The 15,146-nt window shown below is 41.3% G+C and overlaps 1 long non-coding RNA gene across 1 annotated transcript; it reads left to right on the forward strand.

The window, feature by feature from the left end:
* The first annotated feature begins 5,537 nt into the window (after positions 1 to 5,537).
* On the forward strand, positions 5,538 to 6,745 carry LOC306788762. Its single transcript, XR_013772621.1, has 4 exons — positions 5,538 to 5,781; positions 6,083 to 6,168; positions 6,273 to 6,516; positions 6,638 to 6,745. It is a non-coding gene; the product is annotated as an uncharacterized lncRNA (long non-coding RNA).
* The last annotated feature ends 8,401 nt before the right edge of the window (positions 6,746 to 15,146 follow it).

Here is a 15,146-nt window from a genome sequence, read left to right on the forward strand (position 1 = left end):
GTCAACCTATTTTACTTACGCTGTCTTTGTACCACAGCTGGAGGTCGTTCATAGGAAACTGCTCAGCAACAGACCAGTACCGGACACCTTAACATGAGAAGAAAAAGCCAGAGTTACCAAAAAGGCCTAAATGATTTTCAACAGTCTTTTTTGACAGAAAACAAGATGTAGACAAAACAATTATGCAGTGCACAGATGTGATCTCTTTTCTGATATTTCTACCATTATGACTTTTTGGAAGACATGGCCTTGACATTGATTCCATTTACTAACAAAATATGATTGTAATGGAATATATGAATCGTGATTTATGCAAATCAAACAAACAAAATAAATTATAGAAAATCTAAATATCAACTCGTAAACATGTAACTATTCATAAGTGACATTTCATGAAACACACCTGCAGATACAGCCTTAATACGGTACTGATTTCGCAAGTGCTCCTGCACGTCCACCGGTACGTTGAGCCTTGGAGGAAAATCCACCACCACCACCTAAAAATAAACAACAGATGTTCATAAGTTATTTTATCCAAACACGATACCAAACATCACAACTTATACACAAACATCATTTCTAGTAGAAGATATATCTTACCTCATCCCATTTCTCGCAAACACTACCAAGGAGCAGGGCGAACTCTTCACCAGCCTCGATGACGGTTCTACTGGAAGTGAGGTTGTTGGATGGGGCCAAAACACAGACAACATCAGGTGTACGATCCAACGCAGCATTCCGCACCTCAGCCCGCAAGTCCTTCGCGGCGGCCCCGGGCGTAGACATCACACCATAAGAAAATGCTGCTGGCATCTCCACGAAACCATCTGCAATGCCTCGCAGATGTGAGTCGCCTACAAGAAGGACAAACTAAACACAAAATGGCATTTTTAGAATGACAAACAAATAATCATACAGAAATCCACACCGTTCTTGATGATTTGTCAACGCAAATATACCTTCTTGTCTGGAGAGTGCTCTATAAAGACCAACTTGTGTTGCTTCCCGGTCACGGTGGAAGTTGGCCATTTCTTCGCTGGATTGCGAAATCCCGTTCCATCAACTATTGAATAGACAAGGAAAACAAAATAAACACTATGAAACATAATACTACATAATACATTGAAACACAACAGTGCACATTCCAGACATGTAAAAATAAAATACAGCTTACACATAGAACAGCAATTATGAAAAGCAGTTGCCAACATACCAGAAGAAACGGAGGGTCTTTGAGGGTTCATTTCCAAGGGACGACGCATCTCTGCAATCTTCTTGGCTGCCTGAGATCGGCGGTAAGATCGTCCACGAGGCATCTGAAAGTATATTAGTTCATTGATAAGTCATGACATCACAAGATGTTGCTGTTCAGCATTACAAAATGCCACATGCTAGGAAAGCTTATTTCTAATACATCCATGATTATAACATCAATGGCCGTGCAGAGAGACAGACACAGAGACAGAGAGAGAGCTTTATTTTTAAGTACATAGGCTAATGTGTAGCCTACGCAAAAAAAGTCACCAGGAGCCATGCGCACGTGTGCCATGAGGCCTTCACTGACCTCTGTAAATGCAAGAACTAATCTTAGAAAACATCGTAGAACACTTTCCGTAATCACCACAACACCTAACATAACAGGTTAACATTATATGTCACTAAGTCCGTTACACTATTAAAACATCTTAGCTAACCAGACTGTTGTACAAATGTTACTTCATAACAAAGTTCTCGTGAAACTGCCGACACATAACGCACCACTGCTACAGACTGGACGCAAAGTTACGTAACACCACAGAACTGAAACTTACCTTGGCAGAGAAAGAAAGTCGTTTGGAGATCAACCTTCGTAGAGTCCTTTCGGGTCTTGAAGATGTGATCCAGTGGTCTTCTGATAACAGAACAGTGAGCCTTCTAGTTGAAACTAAAAAGCGATTCCTGCGTAGCATGTGAAGCATTTTATCCTAAAAAATAAGTGGGCGTATCAATGACGTCAATGACCGTAGCGTTATTCTGCCAATGACTTCTTGGCGATATCCACAAGGGGCGTTACTACACTCTTGTCACAGGTCTGACCAAAACGTTTGTCCCACGCAGATTTGAGCAGTTGTAGTCGACATACACAGAAATAAGTTTTGGTTTCAAAACGGAGTTGTAACACAAACACGATCTCAGGGTGTTTCAGCATTGTTTGAGAAATTATCTCAGTCCTGAATACAACGCCTGAAAACAAATATCACGTGACTCTTCATGCATCCTGCCCAGACGTAAACAGGAAGTACAATGGCAGTTAAAACTGGAATACGCATGCGCATGGAATACACGAGGTACTTGTAACAACTTTATTCCATTATTGCAAACCGAAATATTATTACCATACCATTAATATCATGTTATGATCATCATGTCAGGTCAGCATCGTTCCGTTACGTGTTTCTTCAGTTGTATTGTTCATGATACGGGTGCAATCACGTTAACGTTAAATAAACACACACGTATCCGTTGTATCACGTCACGTATCGTCATTAATGCATGTAGTTCATAGGTAGGTTCATTCATGTCCGAATTTGTTGTGTTTTTGCGGACGAAATCATGTAAACACGAACGTGCATTTAAATATGATTTAACGTTTACTGCTGTACGTCGCTGAATATAATGAAGGCTGACCAGCGGCCCGTTAACGTGAGATATAACGTTACTCTGGACGTTACTTTACGGACACTTAAGATAAGATAAGATAAGATAATCCTTTATTAGTCCCTCAGTGGGGAACTAAAGAACAAGCAGCTGTGACCGGACACAGTGCTTCATGTGAATCACGTTAACGTGAAATAAACACGCACGTATCCGTTGTATCACGTCACGTATTGTCATTAATGCATGTAGTTCATAGTTATGTACATTAACTGATCCACGTGTGTTTGACAGCATTAGTTACTTGGCAGATTAAGGATATCAGACAAAATGTACTCAACTAATAAATTATGTGTTATTTCAGATGAAACTACCAGCAGTATATAAAGTCATTAAAGTGATGAACACATGCTTTTTTGTACTTTTACTTAAGTCAGACTTTGAGTAAGTAAGATTTGAATGCAGGAATTGTACTTAAAGAGTATTTACACCATGTGGTGGTATTAATACACACGTGTATGAATGAAGTATATTCTTTATATATTAATGTGAGAAACAGTCTGTCATTGGATACGGCTGAGATAGGTGACGTAGCGACACAGCAACAGAGGCGACTGTCACAGTCCCTGGTGTGTGTTATTTGACCTGTATTTGCATCTTAAAAATATACTTCATGTAGTATTCATCAAAACTGCAGCACTCCAGTGTCCAGCTTGCTGAGTTTCACAGACTACAGTGTAGCTGTCATGTTACATCCTTGCTTCATCCTACTGTCAATAATAATGATTACATGTTTAATATTCTCGATAGTGTCAGAGGCCCCCCTGATTTCCCTGGCTACGAGCATGAAGTCAGCCAATGGACCTGTTCACAGCAGCAGAGGATCTGGATGAAGACAGAGCTGGAATCCATGGGTCTCTGGCCAGGCTCCTTTCCTGTGCGCAACCTCATGAAGATGGTGTCATTGTGGCGTCTCCCTCCCCAGCCAGAATGAATCCACAGCATCTCTGATCTACACTGGCTGCACCAACTCATCTGAAGGTTTCACAAGTAGATGGTAAATACATCCAACATTTAAACACATCTGTCATATTCACTGTGCTCATATCTGTTATAAACCATTGATTATGTTTTGTGATCCTTCTCTCCTTACAGCCGCCGCTGTAACTGTAAGGAGACCAGTGCCTGTTTCTCAGGAGCTCACGTGTCTGCTGCCAGAAGGAGCGGGTCGTCCAGCAACAGAGGCGACTGTCACAGTCCCTGGTGTGTGTTATTTGACCTGTATTTGCATCTTAAAAATATACTTCATGTAGTGTTCATCAAAACTCAGGCAGGTGTCCTTTCTCTAAACACTGACCTGATGCATCAAGTGGATATGTTTTGCTGAACATAATATTATGCATTGGTCCTCTACATCCTCTAGTCTAATGAGCAGACTTATAAACGCACTGTTACAACTCCTTCATAGTGTCATATTGCTTTTCGGAGAATTATGATGATAAGTTCATAGTAGATGCAAAAGTATACTGATGTACAATATATTATGTTGAACATTGTTGCTCCTGAATGGATCACAGCCAACCCAATTATGTTCAACACAGCTCATGTCCTTGGTCATGGTGCCACAGCGCTTAAAAGAATACACTTCATAATTCTCACAATTCTGACCCTTTGCTTTTTTATTAACAGCATTTACTTGTACTTTTACTTCCAATGAACAGGTTATGATGTTCATTTAATGTTCAGGTTATGATGTACATTTAATATCAGAAAATTACTTTTGATACTTAAGTACTTTTGTACTTAAGTACAATAAATATCAGATACTTTAAGACTTTTACTCAAGTAGTATTCTAATAGGTGACTTTTTACTTTTACTGGAGTAGTTTTCCAGTAAGGTATCTTTACTTCTACTCAAGTATAGCTTTTGAGTACTTTATACACCACTGATAGTTATGTACATTAACTGCGCCACGTGTGTTTGACAGCATTAGTTACTAACGTTAGTTACTTGGCAGATAAGGATATCAGACAAAATGTACTCAACTAATAAATGCTGTGTTATTTCAGATTAAACTACCAGCAGTATATAACGTCATTAAAGTGATGAACACATGCTTTTTTGTACTTTTACTTAAGTCAGACTTTGAGTAAGTAAGATTTGAATGCAGGAATTTTACTTAAAGAGTATTTACACCATGTGGTGGTATTAATACATATTTGTTTACTGAAGTACAAGATGTGTAGACTTTCTCCATCACTGTTAAAATAATGTTTATTACATTATACAAGAAGTGCAAGAAGATATTAATTTAATGACGTTCTAATTCTCATCTGTTTGCATCTCAGTGATGGATGAAGATGAAGCGCTGGAGAGAGGGATGCTAAGTATCTCCTTCAAAGCCACATGTGCAGAGCTGAGAGTAAACATTTGATGTCTTTCATTTCTACCACCTGAAGATTTAAAATCAGTTACAGTTCAGCCGGTTTGCTGAACGGTTAATCGTGTATTCTATTCAGTGTACATGCTATGTTTTTTGTTTATGTTTAACAGCTGTTTCTGCATCATCAAACAGCCAGACAACAGGCTCCGAGAACAGAAAGAGGCTTTTCACCAAAAACGTTCTTATCCCACATGAAGCATGACTTGAACCGTTCTGTCTCATGTAGTCAATATGTTTTTTAATACTTGTTTTATTTACAGATGTCCAGCTTGACAATATGTCAGATCTCCTGAAACCGGCTCATCTCAAGCTGCAAGAACACATGATCCTCATTTACAGCTCAGTAGCTTGACCAAACCGGTTTGACATCATCTGCTGATCTACGGACTATGACCCCAAACCACCAGTCTGATTCCAAGACAATTACTGTCGTTTGCATAGCAACCGCTTCATTTGAATTCGTATTGTCCAGGCCTGAATGTACCATGATTGCAATTACGCATAGCTTCAGCAACACATTGTCCTCGTTCACTGACAAATAGCTTTACCAATGGATTTCCAATCTACTGATACCAGTGACCTGCTGATACGTGACGTAAAGGGGGCGTGGTTCCAGCTATAAAAGATGTCTCAAATTGTCACACAGCACAGATGAGCCCAGACAGCTATTCGACCAACATCTCCACGAAATCAACTTTACTTGGTAAGCTTCTTCTCTTTTAGATATTAACTGCCTTCTCTGTTAGATAGTAACACCAACTTACAGCAGGAGAATTCGCCTCACTTACAGTTAAAATAAAGACTGTATACATCAATTATTATTCTCCGTTTTGACATTTAACTGGATGGATTATAAATAATTTCATGGTTTTTTATTTGAGTGAACTCTCATTTCACTAAAATAAAGGCTGCATTACGCTCACTGGATTATAGTCCTGTTATCTGTTCGTTTGTGCAGCAGTTCTGATTCTGATATTGAATAAACCTTTTCTTGTGTTTCACAGCAATGGCATTTTCATCCCCGTCTAAATTCCAAACAACAGATGACCCGGAAATCAAAGCACTCATACAGGCCTGTCAACTTCTTACCGTAAGTTCAACTATTCTTACTTAGAACATAATTATTAAAGATACCTTCTATCACATTGTTGTCATTTACTTACATTTTGCAGTGTTTGCTCTATTTCCTTACAGTATAGCTGTGGAGATACTTCAGTCACCAGACATAAACTGTACAGTACATGCCTGAAGACATGTAGTGATGTCACTACACACATGGTCAATCGGGCAAAAGAGCAATCCAAACATGACAAACAAGTGCAATACCTGCGCAGAGAGCTGGAAAAGGCAACCCAGGAATGCACAAAACTTAAATATCAACTGGATGAGCAGAACAAAGCGGCTTTAAGAGCCGCTGAATTAAAGGACTTTCTAGATGGTAATTATCGTACCTGCTATTCATGATTGTCATTCCATAATTACAAACTTCTGTTATATACACTTGATACTAATCCTACACGCAGTAAACATATTTGACACTGTTTACTTATGCTTCTCAGATACCCATGATGAAGAGATGGTGGCTTTGCTAGAAGCTGTTTCAGCACAGGAAGCAGAGACTCCACCGACACCTGAGACTCCACCTGAATCACAGACTCCACCTACAGCTGCAGCAGAAATGGCACCTACAATCTGAAAACATGCACACACACACTTTTATACTTTTTTAAACATTGTCCCTTTTTTTGACAATAAAGAGCTTTCCAACCTTGACTCACTTGCTGATGTGCCACTTTCATATTGTATTTGGTCTTGTCTTGTACAATTAGGAAACAAATCGTCAAGGGGCAAACTTTCTGTATCTGTTGTACTTCACACAACAGCCAACTACTGCCACAATATGTATGCATAATAGAGAACCTAAACATTTGAGTGATTACAAATTCTAAAAAGCTTGACGCTTCAGTGAACAACGTGGTGTGAAGTCATTTTACAGTATATAGCTTTGGCGCCACATGATGGCGCCAAAGCTATTATTCGTTTCAAACAAATAATACAGGCTTGCTAGCCAGGTTAGCCACTTAGCTCAACTTTGGGCTATTATCTCGACAGCTAATTACATGACAAACACTGACAGTAAATGCACTCAAAACATTAAGTACAACAACAAAACGAAACAGTTACACCACATATCTTCAGTTACACTTCTATCACTTTGCAAACACAATCTGGTGCTTTAATAACAGTTATATTATATTCACATTATACCAGCAACACCTTGCCTTATAACTCACAAGTATACACTGTATATAACAAGGAGACATCTTTGTGACATATGGCCAATCTTTGTTTAGTGAAAATGACACAATAAATTATGACAGATGCTGAGTTCAAATGTAATCGGTCAAATAGTGTTGCTGACAATCCTGAATAAATCCAGACGTTTGAACGAAACGTTTTTCACATTAATATATAACAGATATGACAGATGTATTAACCGCTGTTTACAATACCTCTAACAATATCTATCATCAATTAGTATCTGCAGCAAAAGAAAATATCCCCGCGTTCAACCAGTATGGATATAATATATATTTGGCCACCAGCAGCGCTGTGGTGCCGTTCTGCGGGTGAAAGACTTTCTCCGGAGACAGACCGGATGTTTGTTCTGGTAGTGGACGGAGAATGGCGAGAGTGCTGAAGAGCACTGTTGCGATTTCTTAAAGAAACGGGATTAGACCATAGGATTTAGTTGGAAAACAGTGAAGAAAAGGTTACCCTGAAACTGGACACTCCGGTACAGTAGGTGGCGGTATGCACCTATACAAGTTGGTTGCGACCCGCCAATCAAATTTAAAGAAGAAGAAGAAGAAGACCGGATGTTGTGAAAGTCTTGGCTGTGTGCACGCTACATACACGACGGTAAGTAGTCATTAAGATGAATAATAATGAATTAAAATGTCATGATAATTAGTCTGGGTGCTGTCTGACATTCACGTGAAAGCTATGAAGATAAAGTTCGTCGGTTCTTTCAGTTTTATTGTTCATAGGGGTTCATTCATGTCCGACTTTGTTGTGTTTTTGCGGCCGAAATCATGTAAACACGAGCGTGCATTTAAATATGATTTAACGTTTACTGCTGTACGTCGCTGAATATAATGAAGGCTGACCAGCGGCCCGTTAACGTGCGATATAACGTTACTCTGGACGTTACTTTACGGACACTTAAGATAAGATAAGATAAGATAATCCTTTATTAGTCCCTCAGTGGGGAACTAAAGAACAAGCAGCTGTGACCGGACACAGTGCTTCATGTGAATCACGTTACCGTGAAATAAACACGCACGTATCCGTTGTATCACGTCACGTATCGTCATTAATGCATGTAGTTCATAGTTATGTACATTAACTGCTCCACGTGTGTTTGACAGCATTAGTTACTTGGCAGATTAAGGATATCAGACAAAATGTACTCAACTAATAAATTATGTGTTATTTCAGATGAAACTACCAGCACTATATAACGTCATTAAAGTGATGAACACATGCTTTTTTGTACTTTTACTTAAGTCAGACTTTGAGTAAGTAAGATTTGAATGCAGGACTTTTACTTAAAGAGTATTTACACCATGTGGTGGTATTAATACACACGTGTATGAATGAAGTATATTCTTTATATATTAATGTGAGAAACAGTCTGTCATTGGATACGGCTGAGATAGGTGACGTAGCGACACAGCAACAGAGGCGACTGTCACAGTCCCTGGTGTGTGTTATTTGACCTGTATTTGCATCTTAAAAATATACTTCATGTAGTATTCATCAAAACTGCAGCACTCCAGTGTCCAGCTTGCTGAGTTTCACAGACTACAGTGTAGCTGTCATGTTACATCCTTGCTTCATCCTACTGTCAATAATAATGATTACATGTTTAATATTCTCTGTAGTGTCAGAGGCCCCACTGATTTCTCCTGAGACGTCTGCAGAGCCCGCTCAACTGTCACCAGCACAGAGAGATCAAAGTTAGTATTAGAAGGTTTTTCATGTCAAAAGATTAAATCAAGACGCAACCAGAATCGTACTAATTTGCTCCGTTTATTCTTGTCTGACTAGGTGAGCCATCACCCAGGACGTTAGCTGTCCCCACCCGCCCTCCTCCACAGCTCCCTGGCTACGAGCATGAAGTCAGCCAGTGGACCTGTTCACAGCAGCAGAGGATCTGGATGAAGACAGAGCTGGAATCCACGGGTCTCTGGCCAGGCGCCTTTCCTGTGCGCAACCTCATGAAGATGGTGTCATTGTGGCGTCTCCCTCCCCAGCCAGAATGAATCCACAGCATCTCTGATCTACACTGGCTGCACCAACTCATCTGAAGGTTTCACAAGTAGATGGTAAATACATCCAACATTTAAACACATCTGTCATATTCACTGTGCTCATATCTGTTATAAACCATTGATTATGTTTTGTGATCCTTCTCTCCTTACAGCCGCCGCTGTAACTGTAAGGAGACCAGTGCCTGTTTCTCAGGAGCTCACGTGTCTGCTGCCAGAAGGAGCGGGTCGTCCAGCAACAGAGGCGACTGTCACAGTCCCTGGTGTGTGTTATTTGACCTGTATTTGCATCTAAAAAATATACTTCATGTAGTGTTCATCAAAACTCAGGCAGGCGTCCTTTCTCTAAACACTGACCTGATGCATCAAGTGGATATGTTTTGCTGAACATAATATTATGCATTTGTCCTCTACATCCTCTAGTCTAATGAGCATACTTATAAACGCACTGTTACAACTCCTTCATCGTGTCATATTGCTTTTCGGAGAATTCTGATGATAAGTTCATAGTAGATGCAAAAGTATACTGATGTACAATATATTATGTTGAACATTGTTGCTCCTGAATGGATCACAGCCAACCCAATTATGTTCAACACAGCTCCATGTCCTTGGTCATGGTGCCACAGCGCTTAAAAGAATACACTTCATAATTCTCACAATTCTGACCCTTTGCTTTTTTATTAACAGCATTTACTTGTACTTTTACTTCCAATGAACAGGTTATGATGTTCATTTAATGTTCAGGTTATGATGTTCATTTAATGTTCAGGTTATGATGTACATTTAATATCAGAAAATTACTTTTGTACTTAAGTACAATAAATATCAGATACTTTAAGACTTTTACTCAAGTAGTATTCTAATAGGTGACTTTTTACTTTTACTGGAGTAGTTGTCCAGTAAGGTATCTTTACTTTTACTCAAGTATGGCTTTTGAGTACTTTATACACCACTGATAGTTATGTACATTAACTGCGCCACGTGTGTTTGACAGCATTAGTTACTAACGTTAGTTACTTGGCAGATAAGGATATCAGACAAAATGTACTCAACTAATAAATGCTGTGTTATTTCAGATTAAACTACCAGCAGTATATAACGTCATTAAAGTGATGAACACATGCTTTTTTGTACTTTTACTTAAGTCAGACTTTGAGTAAGTAAGATTTGAATGCAGGAATTTTACTTAGAGTATTTACACCATGTGGTGGTATTAATACATATTTGTTTACTGAAGTACAAGATGTGTAGACTTTCTCCATCACTGTTAAAAAAATGTGAGAACAGAAAGAGGTTTTTCACCAAAAACGTTCTGCCATCAACGACAACCATGGGACCATGACTTCTTATCCCACATGAAGCATGACTTGAACCGTTCTGTCTCATGTTTAGGTGTTCTGCTTGTTGTCCTCGTGACTATGAATTGATACCAGTCATGATGAGGGTACGTATCACTCTTTGTTTTCTTATTTGGATAAAAATAAACAATATGTATGTATGAAACTGCTGTGTTACTAACACCTGAATGCATGTGTTTGAAGTGTGCCATGTTGCTTCACCTGCCTAGGTTACATAACAATGACACACACTGAATATTAACCCATTGAAAGACAAACACACGTGTATGAATGAAGTATATTCTTTATATATTAATGTGAGAAACAGTCGATACGGCTGAGATAGGTGACGTAGCGACAGAGCAACAGAGGCGACTGTCACAGTCCCTGGTGTGTGTTATTTGACCTGTATTTGCATCTTAAAAATATACTTCATGTAGTATTCATCAAAACTGCAGCACTCCAGTGTCCAGCTTGCTGAGTTTCACAGACTACAGTGTAGCTGTCATGTTACATCCTTGCTTCATCCTACTGTCAATAATAATGATTACATGTTTAATATTCTCGATAGTGTCAGAGGCCCCCCTGATTTCTCCTGAGACGTCTGCAGAGCCCGCTCAACTGTCACCAGCACAGAGAGATCAAAGTTAGTATTAGAAGGTTTTTCATGTCAAAAGATTAAATCAAAACGCAACCAGAATCGTACTAATTTGCTCCATTTATTCTTGTCTGACTAGGTGAGCCATCACCCAGGACGTTAGCTGTCCCCACCCGTCCTCCTCCACAGCTCCCTGGCTACGTGCATGAAGTCAGCCAGTGGACCTGTTCACAGCAGCAGAGGATCTGGATGAAGACAGAGCTGGAATCCACGGGTCTCTGGCCAGGCTCCTTTCCTGTGCGCAACCTCATGAAGATGGTGTCATTGTGGCGTCTCCCTCCCCAGCCAGAATGAATCGACAGCATCTCTGATCTGCACCAACTCATCTGAAGGGTTCACAAGTAGATGTATGAAATTTGGTAGGAGCATGTATCACATATGGACTTAAATAAAAGTATTTTGGGGCCATGCTCTAAACCTGCATGCAGTGTCTGACGGTCACAGAACTGAATGGCAGCATCGGCCAGAGTCCTCGCGGCGTCCGACGGTCGCGGACGTTCTCGGCCGCGCAGGCCGGAGTCCCGCCGGCACCCCGACGTGCATGCACCCCGACGTGCATATTGCGAGGGCCCGCTCATCGCTGCTCGCAGCTTTAATTATTATTATTATTATTATTTTACCAGTTTGATGTCAAAAAGGAGGTGCTTGGGATATTGGGAATGTTGTGAAATTTGGCAAGCAAGCCAGAATTTGCGAAAATTGCAGTCTGATTGGGGTGTCCAGCTGCGGTATGAAATATTGGCTCGCTAGCGCCCCCTATTGAGTAGCCCCAACATCAGGATTCACCCAGCTGTATGAAAGTTGGTAGTTATGTGGAACGTGATGAGACGCACCAAAAATCCTCTTGGCCGTTTTCTCTAAACCAAACAGGAAGTCGGCCATTTTTGCTTTTATGACGTTTTTTGACCGTTTCAAGGCGTCATACTTTAACGAACTCCTCCCAGAGATTTGACCCGATTGACTTCAGATTCGGCTAGTCTGCTCTTGAGACCTTGGCAGTGAAAAGTTACTCAAAGATCAAAAAGTTATCGAACTATGTGGCCGTGGCATGGCGTCAAAGAAACACCATTCGCCACGAAACAGGAAGTTGTTGTAACTCGGCCGTACATTGTCGAATCTGCTCAAAATCTCTCATATGTCATAACATCCTGACCCGGAACACATCTATATGATAATTTTGAATCAAACTGATAGCGCCACCTAGTGGCAACCGGAAGTTGTACGCTGCGTACTTTGACATCCTGCTCCTCACAGATTAATCAGATCCCTCTCAAATGTTGTCAAACAAGCCTTAAGACCTTGATAATGCTTCGTTGTGAAGATTGTAAGAAGTTACTGAAGGGCGGCGACGTGGCGGCTCGGCGAATTTCGATCCTTCGCCATGAACGAATAAACTGATGTATCTCGACTCCACATCATCAGATCTTTACCAGATTTCACATGCTTGATTAGACTCCAGGCCTGAAGACATCTGCAGGCCAATTTTGAATCATAGTCATAGCGCCACCTACTGGTAACAGGAAGTTAAAGTCTTGATACTTTGGCTTGTTTCTCTCAGTAGGTAAATCAAATCAATATCAAATTTGTTCCACACAAATACAAGAACTTCATAATGCCAGATCATGAAGTTTTTGATGTTTCATCGAACGCCGTTGCCGTGGCGATGCAGTCTTCGCCGTTAACAACGAAGGTCATTTTGACAGGCTAAAAATGCTCGAAACATAAGCAAACTTGGCAAGTAGATTACAAGGCCGAAATGTAGTTATGGAATATGATTTTATTGGTTCAGAGTGGCAAATCGGCTCAATAGCGCCCCCTACAAAATTTCAACGAAGCAGCCCTCGCAGTACGTTTCACCTAGATGTATGAAATTTGGTAGGAACATGTATCACATATGGACTTCAATAAAAGTCTCTTGGGGCCATGCTCTAAACCTGCATGCAGTGTCTGACGGTCACAGAACTGAATGGCAGCATCAGCCAGAGTCCTCGCGCCGTCCGACGGTCGCTGACGTTCTCGGCCGCGCAGGCCAGAGTCCCGCCGGCACCCCGACGTGCATGCACCCCGACGTGCATATTGCGAGGGCCCGCCCATCGCTGCTCGCAGCTTTAATTCTTATTATTATTATTATTATTTTATGTGTTTCGTCGCAAAAAGGAGGTGCTTGGGATATTGGGAAGTTTGTGAAATTTGGCAAGCAAGCCAGAATTTGCGAAAATTGCAGTCTGATTGGGGTGCCCAGCTGCGGTATGAAATATTGGCTCGCTAGCGCCCCCTATTGAGTAGCCCCAACATCAGGTTTCACCCAGCTGTATGAAAGTTGGTAGGTATGTGGAACGTGATGAGACGCACAAAAAATCCTCTTGGCCGTTTTCTCTAAACCAAACAGGAAGTCGGCCATTTTTGCTTTTATGACGTTTTTTGACCGTTTCAAGGCGTCATACTTTAACGAACTCCTCCCAGAGATTTGACCCGATTGACTTCAGATTCGGCTAGTCTGCTCTTGAGACCTTGGCAGTGAAAAGTTACTCAAAGATCAAAAAGTTATCGAACTATGTGGCCGTGGCGTGGCGTCAAAGAAACACCATTCGCCACGAAACAGGAAGTTGTTGTAACTCGGCCGTACATTGTCGAATCTGCTCCAAATCTCTCATATGTCATAAGATCCTGACCCGGAACACATCTATATGATAATTTAGAATCATAGTGATAGCGCCACCTAGTGGCAACCGGAAGTTGTACGCTGCGTACTTTGACATCCTGCTCCTCACAGATTAATCAGATCCCTCTCAAATGTTGTCAAACAAGCCTTAAGACCTTGATAATGCTTCATTGTGAAGATTGTAAGAAGTTACTGAAGGGCGGCGACGTGGCGGCTCGGCGAATTTCGATCCTTCGCCATGAACGAATAAACTGATGTATCTCGACTCCACATCATCAGATCTTTACCAGATTTCACGTGCTTGATTAGACTCCAGGCCTGAAGACATCTGCAGGCCAATTTTGAATCATAGTCATAGCGCCACCTACTGGTAACAGGAAGTTAAAGTCTTGATACTTTGGCTTGTTTCTCTCAGTAGGTAAATCAAATCAATATCAAATTTGTTCCACACAAATACAAGAAGTTCATAATGCCAGATCATGAAGTTTTTGATGTTTCGTCGAACGCCGTTGCCGTGGCGATGCAGTCTTCGCCGTTAACAACGAAGGTCATTTTGACAGGCTAAACATGCTCGAAACATAAGCAAACTTGGCAAGTAGATTACAAGGCCGAAATGTAGTTAGGGAATATGATTTTATTGGTTCAGAGTGGCAAATCGGCTCAATAGCGCCCCCTACTAAATTTCGACGAAGGAGCCCTCGCAGTACGTTTGACCTAGCTGTATGAAAGTTGGTGGGAACATGTATCACATATGGACTTAAATAAAAGTATATTGGGGCCATGCTCTAAACCTGCATGCAGTGTCTGACGGTCACAGAACTAAATGGCAGCATCAGCCAGAGTCCTCGCGCCGTCCGACGGTCGCGGACGTTCTCGGCCGCGCAGGCCGCGGACGTTCTCGGCCGCGCAGGCCGCGGACGTTCTCGGCCGCGCAGGCCGCGGACGTTCTCGGCCGCGCAGGCCGGAGTCCCGCCGGCACCCCGACGTGCATATTGCGAGGGCCCGCCCATCGCTGCTCGCAGCTTTAATTATTCTTCTTCTTCCACTTTCATGGCAAAAAGGAGGTGCTTGGGA

Source organism: Melanostigma gelatinosum (genome assembly GCF_949748355.1).
Source record: "Melanostigma gelatinosum genome assembly, chromosome: 2".
Lineage (NCBI taxonomy): Eukaryota > Metazoa > Chordata > Actinopteri > Perciformes > Zoarcidae > Melanostigma > Melanostigma gelatinosum.